The sequence below is a fragment of the Protopterus annectens genome, chromosome 9.part0 (genome assembly GCF_019279795.1).
Source record: "Protopterus annectens isolate FY-2018-M chromosome 9.part0, PAN1.0, whole genome shotgun sequence".
Classification (NCBI taxonomy): Eukaryota; Metazoa; Chordata; order Ceratodontiformes; family Protopteridae; genus Protopterus; species Protopterus annectens.
This window is the reverse complement of record NC_056743.1, coordinates 1149453535-1149471454: the sequence shown is the minus strand read 5'-3', so window position 1 is coordinate 1149471454 and position 17920 is coordinate 1149453535.

Sequence of the window (17920 nt, the reverse complement as noted above, 5' to 3'; positions counted from 1 at the left end):
CTGGATTCCCATACTAGTTTAGTGTTCACAGAACCAGCCCTGCTAATTGTTAGCTTGCACATAATAATGTAAGGTAATGTACATATATGAAAGTATTATATATACACACACCACACACACACACATATATATATATATATATATATATATATATATATATATATATATATTAATACATATGAAATATAGTGGTAGGTGTCAGTATTCACACACACTCACTACAGGAAACAGTGAAAATAAGTGCAGCAACCACAATCTACAACACAGCCTGACTTCTGTGAGACTTAATAACCCTTTTAACTGCGTAAAGGTGCCTTCAGCACTTTGATTGACAGGTCCTATACTCAGTTTGAAACAAAAATAAATTCCGACTGTCAGTCTTGAACCCAGGACCTTGGTAACACCAGGCTGCATGACCTACCACTAAGCCATGTCTCTCATACAAGAGCATAGTGGTAAAATAAATATAACATGTAATAGTAGGAATCAATATAAAGGCAATATAGGATGTGTACTACCCAAAGCATGTCAGGTAGATTTTTAATGCCTGAATTACTGGATTCCCATTCTAGTTTAGTGTTCACGGAAACAGCCCTGCTAATTGTTAGCTTGTACATAATAATGTAAGGTAATGTACATATATGAAGGTATATATATGTACACATACATATATATATATATATATATATATATATATATTAATACATATGAAATATAGTGGTAGGTGTCAGTATTCATACACACTCACTACAGGAAACAGTGAAGATAAATGCAGTAACCAGAATCTGCAACACAGCCTGACTCCTGTGAGACCTACTAACCCCTTTAACTGCTTAAAGGTGCCTCCAGCACTTTGATTGATAGGCCCTGTACTCAATTTGAAAGCAAAATATAACCATACTAGTAGGCCCTACCACAAGACCATTGTAACACTAGTCTGTATGACCTACCAGTAAGCCATGACTCTCATACAGGAATATAGTGCTAAAATAAGTAGAACATGTAATAGTAGTAATGAAGATAAAGGCAATATAGGATGTGTACAACCCAAAGCATGTCAGGCAGACTTTTACTGTCCCAATTACTGGATTCCCATACTAGTTTAGTGTTAACAGAAACAGCCCTGCTAATTGTTAGCTTGTACCCAATAATGTCAGCTAATGTACATATATGAAAGTATGTATATGTACACATATATATATATATATATATATATATATATATATATATATATATATATATATATATATATATATATCAATACATATGAAATATAGTTGTAGGTGTCAGTATGCATACACACTCACTACAGGGAACAGGTGAGAGAAATGCAGCAACCTGAATTTACAACACAGCATGAAGCATGAGAGACGCACTAACCTTCACACTCACAGAACACTGTCGATAGCATACCAGCATGGTCCACGCCCTTACAATCTGAAAGGGCAATGCCTATCTCACATACCCTTTTATAGCACTGTCCTGAAATCACAGTGAGACATGCAATCAGTACACAACTGGCTGCATGCAATTAGCAAATGCTGCCTTACAATTGGTGCAGAGGCCATCACATGGACCTATGCAGAAACCTACAAAAGCATCCAGTACCCACACTCCACACATGCAATACATTCATTGCACAAAACTGACAGAGAAAGAGAGAGAGAGACAGAGAGAGAAAAAAAAAGAAATAAAGACAGCCAGCAACAAAACCAGCAGCAGCAGCAGCAAACAGCAAGTAGCACCACTGACACAGCAACATCTGACACAAACACAGGTAATGCAAAGTAGCAGGTTAATACTGTGTTTACTGTGACACCTCCAAATGTATCATAGTTCACTATCTATAGGTATGTCCATGAGATAGCTTGTGTGTACATAGTCCTGATATATATACATATGTAATATTGCTGTACATGTCCTCCATACTTAAAACTTCCATAGCTTAGAACACAAGGCCAGTTATGCATATGATGCAGTAGTTCCCAGGGTCAGTAGATGTTCCTCCTCAGTGGTGTGGGACCACTGTGTATGTATGGCACTGTTCAGGTACATATCCTGTAGTATGGCCAGGGATTAATATCAGTCTGTAATGTAGTGCTATGTCCTCTAGGGGTGAACGTACCACACATCCAGGGATACCATTTTGTAACAGTGATGCTATGTGTTCTGCAATGTTGAGGGTGGCCCTCACCTGGACATGTGAGATGATAGGGAGGTTACAGTCATCTGTGATAACTAATTCCACTTGTGTAGGAGAATGGGGGGGGGGCACCTGCGCCTAAACTGTCTGCAACAATGTTGCCAATATCTGTGCATTTGGTGAATGTGAAGCATCTTAACACTGCTGACCACAGATGCCTTGCCTTCATGTGAATCTGCCCTGTGCTGCAGTAGCCTCCTGCTATTGTTATACAATGTGCCTGTATCTGTAGTCCACTGGACAGGATAAATAAGTGGTGTGCATATGGTCTGGGTTAGATATGTGTGTGCACATTACATGCACTATGTGGGATGTCTGTGGTAAGCTTTTGCAAAAGGGCCAGCAGTGTGTGTTGTGGCTTCCACTGGCCCAGTGGGCTGCATGGATAGCATCACAGTCCTAACTAGTGAATAACTGTGTAATTATGTGCATACATAGCAAGGTAGTGTACTGTGCTTGTGGTGGTGTTGGGATATGTATATCCAGGCTGAGTAATGTGTGTCCACATCACAGGATTGGATGGCAACACACATACAGTATGTAGGGATGAACACCCAGAGCGTTTCAGATGTGTTGACTGTGCAGAAATATCTGGCCATTACCTGTGCATCCCCCACAACACACACACATGCAACATATGGCAGACGTACTATAGCAATACACATAGGTTCATAGGTTCATATTAGGCTATTTGCCCTAGGGCATTGATAAGCCTAGTAGAATGTGTTTGTCTTTTGCTACCCAATTAAAATTTATGCTACTTTGCTTTTTTCTGAGGTTAGTATACTGTGCCTCTGTCTAACAGTGACATAGAAGTGATACCCGGGGTACAACTATGATCTCCATCCACTCATCCAGATTCCTATGGAAGAGAGTCAATGAGGGACTCTGCCTAACCTGTACTGTGAGTTCATTACAGAGTGAAGGGAGCCTCTGGGTTAGGAATATGTCCCTCCAGCATGTCCTATTTATGTCAGTGCTAAGGTTCAGGTCTCCTGAGCGTGTGGCTGTATGGGAGTTTGATTTCCTGAGGTGCAGCATGTCCATTACTTCTGGGTTGGACATGGCTGTATATGGCAGGCACAGATTGCCTCTGAACAGGCAGTATGCCACTGAGTCCAGCTGGATTTTCTTTAACTGGGCAGCATATGGCATCTGTTTGAGCCCTTTGATCCTCTTGATGAGGTACTGTTGGGCTTTTCCAGTTGTTGTAGGTGTCTGGTTAGGTACATCCCAAAAGGGGCATTGTACTCAATTATAGGCCTGATGATGGATGAGTAAAGAGGCACAATGACCTCCCCTGCCATACATGTGAATCCCTTCATGATTAGCTGGGCTATATAACATGTCTTTCAATCCACGTTGGCCACGTGGTTGACAAATGACAGATTGCTATCAAGTTTGTTCCCCAGGTCCCCAATTACATCTTCTGTACTCAATGGCTTAACACCTATGTGGTACTTTGCCACCAATGTGGAGGTGTGGGAATCTTCGATGAATATTGATACTCCCCCTCCTTTGTTGTTTGGTCCAAGTGTTGGGGCCGACAAGAATGGTAACAGGTATAACTTGGTAGTGCTGGTGTGCTCCTGGGAAACCTGAAACAGGTTTATGTTACTGCACAGATATCTATGTCCATAATGCTAAGTAGAGTTTTGAGTGTGTGTATCTTGAGATTTAGACTTCTGGCGTTGAGTAGCATTACTCTTAGTTCCTCATCCTTTGTGATACGTATGGATGTGGGTTTGCCTTATGAGCCTTGCCTAATAAAGGCACTATGGGTGTAGCAAGAGCCTCTGCCAAAATCCAAAAGCCCAGGGGTGACAGGTGCAAGCTGTCCCTAGCAAAGCATCGTGGCTTGTACAGCATATCACCCCAAGATGACAGGCATTGGCTCACCTGTGAATGACACCAGTACTTCAGTCAATTGTTGAAAGTGATCATCTTGCCTTGATATTGTGGCATAATTCGTGGTGAGGGTAAGATGCTACTCAAGGTCAGGGTCATACTGTCTTGGGCTTCATGCTCAGAGAGCTCCTTTCTGTCTCATGTCATGTAGTCCAGGGAGGTATGTGTCAGGTCATTCACACCAGCATGGACAATGAGTGAGTCATACTTGTACTTGCCTTGGAGTTACTTGAGTGTTTGTGTTATGTGGCGGGTCGTAGTGCCCGACAGGTTGCACACTGTGACCCTCTCCTCATTAAGCCTGGTGAACGTGATGTCAGTGTGCCTGATGATAGAGGCACCTATTACAAGTGTATGAGGTGTGTTGTTTACTGTTAAGGGCTGTGAGTGTTCAGCACATTGGCTTTCTGAGATATGTGTTGCACGTGTTTGTTGTTGTGGTAGTGGTTGCTTGGGTGTCTGCTTTGGAGGTCTCTGCTGCTTAGGTAGATCTTTATTCTGAGCCTCCAAGTATGTGTTTGTGTGATTATGTGTTTGTTTTGCTGTCGTGGTAGGTCTATGTGAGACTGGAATTGTAGTGAGTGTGGTTTCCTTCTCCACCTGACTGGTTATGGCAGTATTGAGTAGAGAGAGCCTAGCCTCCAGTTTGGTATATGGTTGCATCACTCACATGTGTTTGAATTTGTTGTTAGGAGGAGGAAGTTGTCTGTGTACATGCGGCTGTTATGACATTGCCTCTGGATTACCACACTCACCAGCTGGACTGGAGATGAGATTGACAACTGACCTTTGGACATGCTAGAATACTATTGTGAATTCTGTAATAATTGAAAACAAGGTCCAGTGGGGAGTGAGGGTGTACTGATATTACTTACTACTGCTGACTGATATAATAGCTTCAGTGAGCAAGTGCCAGGTAACTTAACTGCAATGTGTTACAATTAAGTAAATGCAAAAACAACAAGCAGGCACTTGCTGTCAAGTGTAACAAGGAAATACGTGCAGTAAGCAATGCAGATATCAGTAGTGATTCACAGAAGTGCTGAGAAGCTGTGTATTATGTGGAAGTAGCGTACCAGTGAAATAACAAGCTAACAAATAACAAGCATATAAACCAAGCTAGATTCAGGAGGCTTGGATGTAGTGTATGCTACAGCAAACAAGGTGTACCAATGTCAGTAAGATACAGTTTAAATATGCAGGCACTATACACCTGAAACCAGAAGTTCCCAGCTATGAATGGCAGAGTACAGCCTATTCTCACACAAGAGTGCAGACCACAAACCTTGTTAATGTTAAATAACTGGCCTGAAGGCCAACTGCTTATACCAGAACTAATACACTTGGACACTGGACTCTCAATCAGCAGTTCCCAACTTAGAAGGATGAAAGCTATGTGTCCTGCCACCACAGTGCTTGCCACAAACCTCCCTAATGTAAAACAACTGGTCTGAAGGCCAAGTGCTTAATCCAAAAGGCATAGAATGATAGCTACACTTTAATCAAGTTACAACCAAGCAGTAATAAGTACAATTTAATACTCCCTGTATAGAATGTGTACCATATATTGCTGACATACTCTGCTGATAACCTGTTTGTGTACTTTTCCAGGGGAATATGGCTCCAAAAAGGAACCCCGCATATTCTGCTGCAGAGGACGAAGTGATCCACCAGAGCCTGGTGCGTGACTATGACATCCTGTTTTCACGCACCACCCAGAATCAGCAGGAGAGGTCTGCACTGTGGCAAAACCTTGTCAGCAGGATAAATGATGTTGGCATGCATAATAGGACATATGAGCAGGTGAGACATCACTGCAGTGATTTGATTAGAAATGTCCGCCAGCGTGCTGCAGATATCCGCAGGCAAAGGTTGCCACAGGTGGGGTGGCCACACATCCCCTCACCAGACAGGAGGGGCTACTGCTAAGTGTTGTGGATCCAGCCCCAGAACAACAACAGCATCAGACGTGCATCATGATGGAGGTTGGATCCACACAGCAGCAAGACACCGAGCGTGCAGGTAAGATGCCATATTTATTTATTTATTGTTATTTATTTTACATTTATTGACCGGGCTAGTCTAGCTGGATATATGTCCATTTTCAGTAGAGGCCTGGGGAGAAAAGTTCCACACATAGCATAATAAAGGCAGACAGACAAGTTGTTAATAAAGACATACAAAATAATAGAAATATAAATCAACTTGTTAATAAAATCAACAAACATTTAAGGAACTCAAACAGTTTAAACTCATACACAATGTTCTGTTGGTTTCAAAGCAATTTTACCTAAAACATAAAGGTTATGCAATAAGGCAAAAGCCATATAGATAACAGTTAAAGCTCATAAGGGTAGAGAAGTAGAAGGAGTATGAACGATAAAATAATAGGGAAGAGGCAGGAGTCAAAAAGAGAAGAGAGGAAAAGAAGGAAGACAGTCAAGAGGAGGTGGGAGAGATGGGAGAAGTAGGTCAGAGCATAGAAGGACAGCAAGGGAAAAAACACAGGGTAGAAGCTAGTTTTTATGAACAATGAGGGGTTAAAGGTAAAGAGAGGGTGGGGAGAGGAAAGTTAGCCTGGAGTACTGCAAGAACAAAGCCAGTGTTTTGGAAGTACAGTTTGATTTGTTGTTTGAAGAGAGGTAAGGGTGAGATTAGAGTTAACTCCTTGTATGTACATATGACTGTTCTGTACACTGTTACTTCATGCATGCATGAGGTGTGCACGTGGTATGTATCTGTCATCATGATATGTAATTGTGCATGTGTGATACTGACATTATGAGCAGCTGATGTGTATAAGGGAACTAGTGTACTACTGTACTGTATCATATGCAAAACAAATGGCACACCTGTGCCCACTGACATTACTTTCTTCATATTTCCAGGTCCCTCCCATCTAGCAACGAGGCAGGCCATACATGCTGGTGAGTGTGTTTAACATTAACTGAAAAACTATTTATAATACTAGTAAGAGTAGTGTAACTCAGTACTGATGTGTGTGTGTACTGTGGGGTGTGCATGTGTGCAAGTGTGCCTGTGCCCATGTGTGCATGTGTGTGTGTGTCCATGAGTGCATGTGTCCATTTCTGAATGTGTGCATTAGTATTGAAGTGCATCACTGTCAAATATGTGTTGAGACTGTAATCTGTGTTCCCTGTTTTCCTCCCGTAGGTTCTGGTGCTGCTCTGGTGACCTGCAGCAGGGAACCTGAATCTTGTGCCCCAGGTACTGATGATGATGAAATGTCTATAATGGTGCAGGAAGGTGTGTCTGGGTCCGCCATTGGTCAGCCAATTGACAGTACACAGCTGTCAACCCCTTCAATGCGCACAGTCATCCTGCCGTTACATCCTTTGTCACCATTGTCCCTAGGTGACGGACAGTATGCACTGGACATAGATCATGGTAATGTGGTACCTGTGGTACATGCATCCCCACAAAGCAGCCATGAGCAGGGTCCTCCAATGGCACCACGCAGACAGTCGCCCATGGGTTCTTGTGGGGGGCATCCGTGACCGTACTGCCTCTGGCCGACGTGCCCAAGGAGGTATGCCAACCTCCACTATGTTCCGGACTGTTATGCAGGCACAGGCGCGTATAGAAAGGTACACCAGACAGGGTCTGAGGGAGCTGAGAGCATGTCGCACAGCCATGACAGACGGCATGCGTGACATTGTGAATGCTATTCGTAACTTCACAGATGTCGTTGACAGACGTTGTGGGGACATACAACAGCTGCTCCACAACCAGATGTCCATGGGCCAGGGCGATGGTGTGCGTTTGCGACATCGACGTGGCTGTATGCCGGCAACAGCACCAGCTGGCAGTGGCCGTGGACGACAACAGGCCCACTCACGCACCTCAAGTGCCAGCACCAGCCCCAGCAATGCTGGGTCTGTGCTGTCATCAGGACACCCCAGGAGACCACATGCACGTGGCTCTGGACAGTCCCAACAGGGAACTGTGTCCAGTCAACACACCCCCGCTTCCGATGACAGTACCCAGTCTGGGTTAGTACCGGATATGGTCCGTAGCACCCCTGCCAGGCACAGGTACCGTGTCCGTGCCCACAGACACTGATCTGGATGACCTGACAGGTGCAGTCAGTGGCTGTCCACAAAACCCTGTACATGGCAGCCATTATGTGGAACTGTGTGCGTGCTTACACACATGCAGAAATTTAACACCTAGGGCACACACATACACACACACACTGCACCAACACTGGTCCACCCTGTACTGCTGCCCCTCACAAACACACATACACACACATGTCAAATGGTGTTACCAGTGGCTGGCTTGGGCATACCTAACCCACACCCTGTGCATATCATGACACTGTGCCACCTCCTGCATACTACAACATCGGTGCAGGAAAAGGTAAACATGTTGCTGATGCACAGGGTGACTACATAGATGTGTATAAGTAGTAACATGTTGGTAACTGTTCACTGTTCCACTATGATTGTGTGTATATCCCAGCATTCCTGCCGCAGTAACTGTATGAATGTCCTGAATTGTTATCTGCACCCATACTACTTACCAAAGTGTACCAGCTGCACACCATCACATGCTACCATTGACTATGGGAATGTGCATCATGTGCTGTTATGTAGATTCAGCTATATGTATCTGTTCTGTCACACATGCATTTACACACACCCTGCTACCCGCACACATGCACACGCCACCTGCCATTCCCATTATTTATTACCCTACATGAGTAGCTGTCGATACATGACAGGTACACATTTGAAAAGTGCACTATGTGGATTACTACTGATTTCCTCCTCTCTACCTGTACTCACAGGGTGCAGGCAACCTCATTAGTTTAAAAGTGTAATGTGCATCAGGTACTGTGGTACCCTGATTGCCACATCAAACATGTTTTCCATACGGAAATGCACACACAGAAACATCCCACATCCACACACTTGCCACATTCAGGCTTCAAAACACTATCTAGGTATATTCTGGTACATGTGCGTGTTACAGTAGCATGTAGCACTATACTGAGTACTGGCAGTTGTCTGTTGTCATGTTGTTTGTATAGGGTAAAAGGATTGTTCGTTTATCCTACTTCGTTTTGTGGACATTACTTGAAGAAGTGTTACCTTACATGTGTTATTGGTACCAGCACCTTCTCTTTTGTTGTTTTGTTTGTATAGGGTGCTGTCAACATCACTGTTTGTTAAGGGAAATGTGCACCCTGCAGTGCATATCCCCATTTGGCAAAAGCCACATCCCACCCCCGCATTGTGCACAGACACTAACCCCACCCACACTAAAACACATACGTTCCATTTGCAAGATTCAAACACCTACCTAACTGTGTTATGACACTAGAGACAGACACATTAGCAGAGTGTGCTATTTGCATTAGTGAGAGAAATCCTTTCTAATGCTGTACTTACAGGGTGCTGACATCATCTGTGTTTAGGAAGAGGGATGTGCACCCTGTAGTGTGTTCTCCCAGTTGGCAAAAGGCACTTTTCCCTCACAGCATTATACACACACACAAACCCCAGTCATACCAACACACATACATTTCCTTTGCAGGATTCAAACTCCTACCTAACTACATTATGCCACTGGTGAAAGATGCATTAGCAGAGCGCGCTATACAAATTACTGGCGAACTTAAATTCAGGTAATATAGTTATAGAATGCTGACATCAGCAGTGTTTCAAAAGGGGAATCTGCATCCTGTAGTGTACTGTCACAGTTGCTAATAGGGGCATTTCCCACACACACATCGATGTGTTTGAGGTTTGCATATGTGGAGGATCCAGTACTCCAGTGTGATTATTATATGGTTCGATTGCAACAATGAGGGATATATTTCAAGTGGTGAGCATTTTGTACTCATGTTTGTGATGATCAGGTCTAGTATATCTGCCCCTCTTGTGGGAATGTTGACTACCTGTTCCATAGCTAAAGAGTTTCTGAACTATGGGAACCCTAGAGCTTGGGTATTGTGGCTTGAGTAATGTTCACAGTCTATGTTTGAGTAGTTGATGTCACCCAGTATGATGGTATTTGCAGAGAAATCTATACTCTCCTGTCAGCATGAAGGCTGTGTGGGATTCCTGTGTTTGAGAGGGTGCTGTAAGAGCTCCTCTGTGTCTCTTTCCATGTGGTCCAGGGAGGTACATCTCAGGTTGTTCACACCAGCATGGACAATGACTGCCTCATACTTGTACTTGCTGTGGAGTGACCTGAGTGCTTGTGTTATGTGGCACATTCTATCACCCGACAGGTAGCTAAATGTGACCCTCACCTTGCTCAGTCTGGAGGGCGGGATGTCAGTCAACAGCTCATGTCAAGCATGTTCACACTCCGCATAAATGATCTGGAAACCTTCAAAGCCCCCAGGCCTGTTGAAAATATGGACCAGACTGCAGATACCTGTATAAAGGCATTCTATGGACACATTCAGGAATGCATGGATCATGCAATCACACATGAAAGCAAGACCCAATCCTCCAAAGGCAGACATCCTGTGTGCTGGACACCAGCCATAAACAAACTATACAATAGAAGGATGAAGCTACTACATGATACAACAAACTCCCAAAATGTGAAGGCATCACTGATGAGTATTAGAAGATAACTACAGGCACTCATAAGATTGTATAAGGCCATCTTTGAGAGAAGATTCCACAAGCCACTGAGGATAATCACAAGGCTTTCTGTAGTTATGTTAGGAACCTGGGTGGTAATACCCAGATATGCTCAGAGGTAGTCCAAGATGTCACACGAAATACCAAACACACAGACATTGCCATCATCCTAGTGGACAGGTTCACTGCTACCTTCTCCCCCCCTCCACACCAAAAGGGCAAATATGTCTCCCAGCAGAGCGCTGCCCCCCCTGACATCTCAGATGCTCAGGTAAGAGCTGCCCTCTCCAAAGCAATAAACACTGCATTAATGGGACCAGACAGTGTCCCAGGCTGTGTCCTACATGAACCCCAAGAAGAGCTTACACCCAGACATAACACTACTGTTCAATCCCAGCCTTACTACATGATATGTGGCCAAAGAGTGGAGTACAGCAACAGTGGTCCCTCTACATTCAGGTGGTGCCTTAACGGATCCTGGACACTATTCGCCCCATACGTCTGAATAGCTTGGTCTGCAAAGCTACGGCAAGGATCATCATGAACCTCATAAATATAGATATTGGGGACCTACAGACATGTCACCATACACAGTTTGGCTTTGTTAATGGCAGATCCTGCCTCTCAAACCTGTTTGATTTCTTTGAAACAGTCACCAAGGCCACTGTCAAGGGGAAGGTGGTCTACACCTGGACCTTGCATAAGCCTTTGATACAATACCCCACTTGTGCATTCTAGGGAAGCTCACCAGTGTACATATTAACCCCTATGTCACTACAGATATTGCACAGTGGCTCAAGGGCAGAACACACATGGTTAGAATTGCCGGAGCCATGTCAGCCTCAAATCCAGTTACAAGTGGTGTCCCACAAGGCTCAGCCCTGGGATCTGTCATGTTCAGTATATATTTATCAGAGGTACAGGCCAACATGGAAGTACTGTGGCTGAGCAAGTTGCAGATGACTGCAAACCGGACGCCATAATCAACTCTCCAGCTAACACACGCATCCTCCAAAAGGGCCTCTGGAAACACACGACTTGTGCCACAGCCATGGCATCAAGCTGAATGCCAAAAGCGTATAGTCATTCCCTTTGTCAAACACAAAGTGACCACAAAGTACCACATATGTGTTAATCCATTAAGTGCAGATGAAGGAATTATGGACCTTGGGGTACACAGGTTGATAGCATTCTTCCATTTGACAACAACATGGCCAAAGTGGTTAGGAAAACATTTTATATGGGCCACATCATCATGAAGGGATTCACATGTAGATCAGGGGAGGACATTGTGCCTCTTTACTCATCCCTCATCATGCCCATAATTGACTACAATGACCCTGTCGGCATGCACCTTACCAGACACCTGCAGCAACTGGAAGGACCACATACGTACCTCAACAAGAGGATCAAAGGGCGCAAACAGATGCCACATACTGACTGGTTAAAGAAACAGCAGCTCTACTCAGTGGCATATTGCCTCTTCATAGGCAATCTGTGCCTGATCTATAAAGCCATGTCAATCCCTGACTTAATGGCCATGCTGCACCTCAGAATATCCAGATCCCATCAGGCTACACGCTGGAAAGACTTGAACCTCAGGAGTGATATACATAGGACATGCTGGAGGGACACATTCATAACTCAGAGGCTCCTTCATTCTGGAATATTATCCCAATAGAGGTTAGGCAGAGTCACTCAGTGACTATCTTCAAGAGGGATATTAATGACTGGATGTGACATTGTAGGTTTACCCTGGGTATCACTTATGTGTCACTGTTAGACAGAGGCACAGTATACTAACCTTGGAAAAGGGCATAGCAAGATAGATTTACAATGCATGGTGAAAGCCACACACATTCTGGCTAGGTGTATAAATGCCCTAGGGCAGATATCCTTGTATGAACCTATGGACCTATGTATCTTGTTCACCATTGGCCCTATGTGCTGTTAATCACCAATGCAATCTCAATACTATGGTAGCATGTGCAAAGGTCAGTTGTCAGTCACCTCTATGGTACAGTTGTGGAATATGTGAGTCATGTAGTAATGTCACAGCTGCCACATGTACACAGTCAACCCTATCCCCTACCCATGGATGTACAACACATGTATGAGATGGAAACACATGGCCAAACTGTGGACTAAGCACTCTGAACCCAGTACTGGCATAACCTGTCAGGTGGCATGAAATACTACAGTGACTGCAATACCAGTCTGATGTGGACCTACACTGACAGCAATACAAGCACGGAAACACACCGGGCCATTTGTGGAGCCTAAGGATAGCATCCTGCCTGAGTGGCAAACACCTCTGCAGCTGGCACACAGGCATACGTTAGGCCTGAACACAGCACGCATAACACATAGCACACAAATCCTGTGTGCCAAACAAGCACAGTCTGTACAGCTATACAACACTACTGCTGCAGATGTGTTAGGTACTTTTATTGTCCAGTACAGTGAGGTCATGCTCACCAGGCTGGACAAGGTGAAGGTCACAGTGATATGCTCATGGGGCACTATGGTCCACCACATAACACAAGCATACAGGTCAGTCAGATGCATGGACACATATGACTCAGTCATTGTCCATGCTACTACAGCTGATGTGTGATGTCCCTCACTGGGATACATGATAGGGAACATGGAAGGGCTCACTGAGCAAGTGACACAGGCTGGTAGAACCCTGACCTTGGTTGGCATCAGACCCTCACCAGGGATGCTGACATATTACTGAATGCTAATGAATTACTGTAGCTACAACACCATAGCTGAATGGTTCTTAGCATGCGGTCACTGCATTGCTATGGAACAACGTCTTACCACTCCCACAACAGGTGAAAACATGCAGCACCTGTTCATCAACAACATGTAGACTATATGCCCCAGACCAGGTGTGTATCCCTCACTACTAGGTTGATAGCATCTACATCTCACACTGTATATACACATCCCACATGCAGCACCTGCACAGAAGACCACAGTCATAATGTTACCCTGTGCAAATACCATGTATTCACATGTGGCAGGCATCACACATGGTAACTATTGAAGGTCACAGGTACATATGTGTATTTGGCACACACATACATCATGTGTGCATTGCCATAACTGGTTTAATCGATGTCATGCATTATTGTGAGAAACAACCCGCACACATGGGCATTCTGTGTGGGCAAAACACGTGACATGTCTGGAATCAAAAGCCATAAATAATTGTGATATCATTTAGAAAGGGGTATGTGCATCCTGTAGTGTGTTTTCCCAGTTGCCAAAAGGGATGTTTTTTTCATACACACTTACCCCCCTTTACACACAGTTGCTGGATTCAAACCCCTACCTAATTATGTTATGACACTAGAGAAGGCCGCATTAGCAAAGTGCGCTTTTTGCATTACTGGGAGATTTCTTTTCCCCTGATATACTTATAGGGTGCTGACAACATCAGTGTTTAGAAAGGGGAATGAGCATCCTGTGGTGTGTTTTCACATTTGCCAAAAGGGATGTCCTTTTCATACACACACTTACCCCCCTTCACACACATTCACCACTTGCTGGATTCAAACCCGTACCTAACTATGTTATGACACTAGAGATGGACACATTAGCAGAGCGCACTATTCGCATTACTGGGAGATTTTTTTTCTCCTGATATACTTATAGGGTGCTGACATCATCGGTGTTTAGAAAGGGGAATGGGCATCCTGTGGTGTGTTTTCACAGTTGCCAAAAGGATGTTCCTTTCATACACACACACTTACCCTCCTTCACACACACTCGCCACTTGCTGGATTCAAACCCCTACTTAACTATGTTATGACACTAGAGAAGGATGCATTAGCAGTGCACGCTATTCGCATTACTGGGTGATTATTTTTCTCTTGATATACTTATAGGGTGCTGACATCATCGGTGTTTAGAAAGGGGAATGGGCATCCTGTGGTGTGTTTTCACAGTTGCCAAAAGGATATTTTTTTCATACACACTTACCCCCTTCATGCACACTTGCTACTTGCTGGATTTAAACCCCTACCTAAGTATGTTATGACACTAGAGACAGACACATTAGCGGAGTGTGCTATTCACATTATTGGGAGATTTTTTTTCTCCTGATATACTTATAGGGTGCTGACATCATCGGTGTTTAGAAAGGGGAATGAGCATCCTCTGGTGTGTTTTCACAGTTGCTAAGAGGAACATTTGGACTAAGTGTGTGAGCATGCCCAGTTCAGCCTTCCCATGGCATGTTGTGTGAAAGATGTCTCATTCATCAAAGTGTGTGAGCATGCCCAGTGTGAGCTTTCCATATGTTGAACTCTGCAGCCCATCACATTTGTGGATGAGTGTGACCTTCAACAAATATCTCCAGTTTATGGTTGTGTGTTCTGTGCCATGTTGTGTAGTTACTGTCCAAATGCTTTTTGTGTGAACACAACAGGGATTATACTGTGCCTGCAGGTTTTGCATGGGATACTTTGCATACAATTGTCAACATCCGTTCATACTGACCTAACACTGTAGTACTGTATAGTGTAGTGGTTCAGTACTTTCACTGTGGTGGACAGTATCCTGGGCTTTAGTCCTATCACTGCTTTACATTTCCATAGTGTGCACAACAGCCTGGTTAGGGTCCAGTTGTGCACATCTGCACAAAAGCGTGCCTCTATGGACCCTGGTAATTACCCCCATAAGCTTAACAAGTCTAGTCTGCAAAGCTATGGAGAGGATCATAATGGAGCTCATAAACAAAGATATAGGGGACATGCAGACATTGGACCCGTCCCAGTTTGGCTTGGTCAAGGGCAGATCATGCCTTTTGAACTTGGTCGACTTCTTCAAAACAGTCACTAAGGCCATTGATGAGGGAAGGGCAGTCCATACAGCCTACCTTGACCTTGCAAAGGCTTTCGACACAATATCCACTCGGGTATTGTAGAAAACCTACCAACCTAAATGTAAACCCATATGTCACAAGATGGGTTGCAAACTGGCTTAAGGACAGGACCCACAGGGTTAGAGTTGCTGGCGCTATGTCAGACTCCAAGCCGGTCACAAGTGGTGTCCCACAGGGCTCAGTCCTTGGCTCCCTATTGTTCGTCATCTACTTCTCAGAGGTACAGGCCAACATGGGAGGACTTTGGCTGACAAGGTTTGCAGATGACTGCAAACTGGGCGCCATAGTGGACAGTGCATCAGACACGGATATCCTTCAGAAGGGACTCACGGACACTGATAGCTGGTGCCAGAGCCATGGCCTGACGTTAAATGCCAAAACATGTATAGTCATACCCTTCGGGAAAAGCAAGGTAACCCCAAGCTACCATATAGGTGGCAATCCTCTAAGCACAGAGGAGGTTATCATGGACCTGGGGACTCAGGTTGACAGTGGCCTTTCTTCTGACACTCACGTTACTAACGTGGCTAGAAAGACCTTCTACATTGCCCACCTGATCAGGAAGGGATTCACATCCAGATCTAGTGAGGTCATTGTTCCCCTGTACTCTTCACTTATCAGACCAATGATTGAGTACAATGCCCCATTCTGGATGTATCTCACCCGACATCTGCAGCAATTGGAGAGAACCCAAAAGTCCCCCACCAAAAGGATAAAGGGACTCCAACATCTGTCATATGCTGCCAGATTGAAGACACTCCAGCTCTATTCAGTCATATACCGTCTGCTCAGAGGTGACATGTGCCTGACATGCAAGGCCATGTCCAACCAGGAAGTAATGGACATGCTCCACCTCAAAATCACCAAATCCACCAGAACCACTAGGGCAAGTGACTTAAACCTTACCAGGGATATAAGTAGGACATATTGCAGGGATAGATTTATCACTCAGAGACTCCCTATGCTGTGGAATACAATCCCGGTCCATGTGAGGCAGAGCACCTCACTGGCTCTGTTCAAGGGGAATCTTGACCTGTGGATGGGAGATCATAGGTTTACCCCGGGGAATGTCTCTGTGTCACTGCTGGACAGAGGCACGACAAACTAATGGGCACAGTATTGTTTCCATATAAGGGGTGGCGTACACCAAAAAACTCTGGGCTGGGCTTATAACTGCCTTAGGGCAGATAGCCTAGTATAAACCTATGAACCTATGAACCTATCTGACCATGTTGCATTATGTTCGGATATGAACTACTTACAACAGCCTCATCCAACATCAGTAGTGTATTCCACAACATGGGTGTACATTGGCAAACACTACCGATGTGCCCTAGGCCATTTCTAATGCTAGTCAGAGAGTGTGTTTGTCCTTCGACACATTGTAAGTGTAGTTTGCCATGACATATGTCTTGTTTAGTATACTGTGCCTCTGTCTACCTGTGACATAACATTGATACCCAGGGTAAACCTACCATCTCCCATCCACTCATTAAGATTCCTGTTGAGGAGAATCAATGAGTGACTCTATGGATAACCTGTACTGGTAGTTTACTCATTCGTGGGGGTGGCTTCTGTGTTATGGATAATGCAGTACAGCTTGTCCTATGTATGTCAGTGCTGGGGTTCAGGTCCCTCATGTGCATAGCTCACTGCCATTCAGATTGTACAAGGTGCAGCATGTTCATTGATTCCAGCTTGGACATGGCTTTCTACATCAGGCACAACTTGCCTGGGTGGCCAGCATGGCAGTGTGTGGAGTTGCACTCTGTTTAATCAGGCAACACATTACATGTGTTCAAGCTCTTTGATACTCCTGGTGAGGTACTGTTGTGGACTTTACAGTTGATGGAGGTGTCTGCTGAGGCACACCCCACAGGGGCTGTTGTGGTCATTTGTAACGCTGATGAAGGACAACTGCAGAACCACAATGACCTCCCCTTATCTAGATGTCATAACCTTCATGATTAGGTTGGTATATGGATTGTTTCTGTTAACACTACAGCCACATGTTTGTCCAATGCAGGATATCTATCACCTTGTGTACCCAGGTCTGTCATTACATGTTAAGTATGTAATGGGTTAACACCTATGTGGTAATTGGTGGTCACTTACTGTATATCCACAGAGGTTGACTATACAGTTTTCTCCATTTAACATGCTGACATGGCTATGGCACCGGTTGTCTGTTTCTATGTGGCCCTTTTGTGGGATGCTTGTGTCAGCTGGAGTGTCAGATATGTTAGGCGGTTTGTAGTCCTCTGCAAACATGTTCAGGCACAGTCC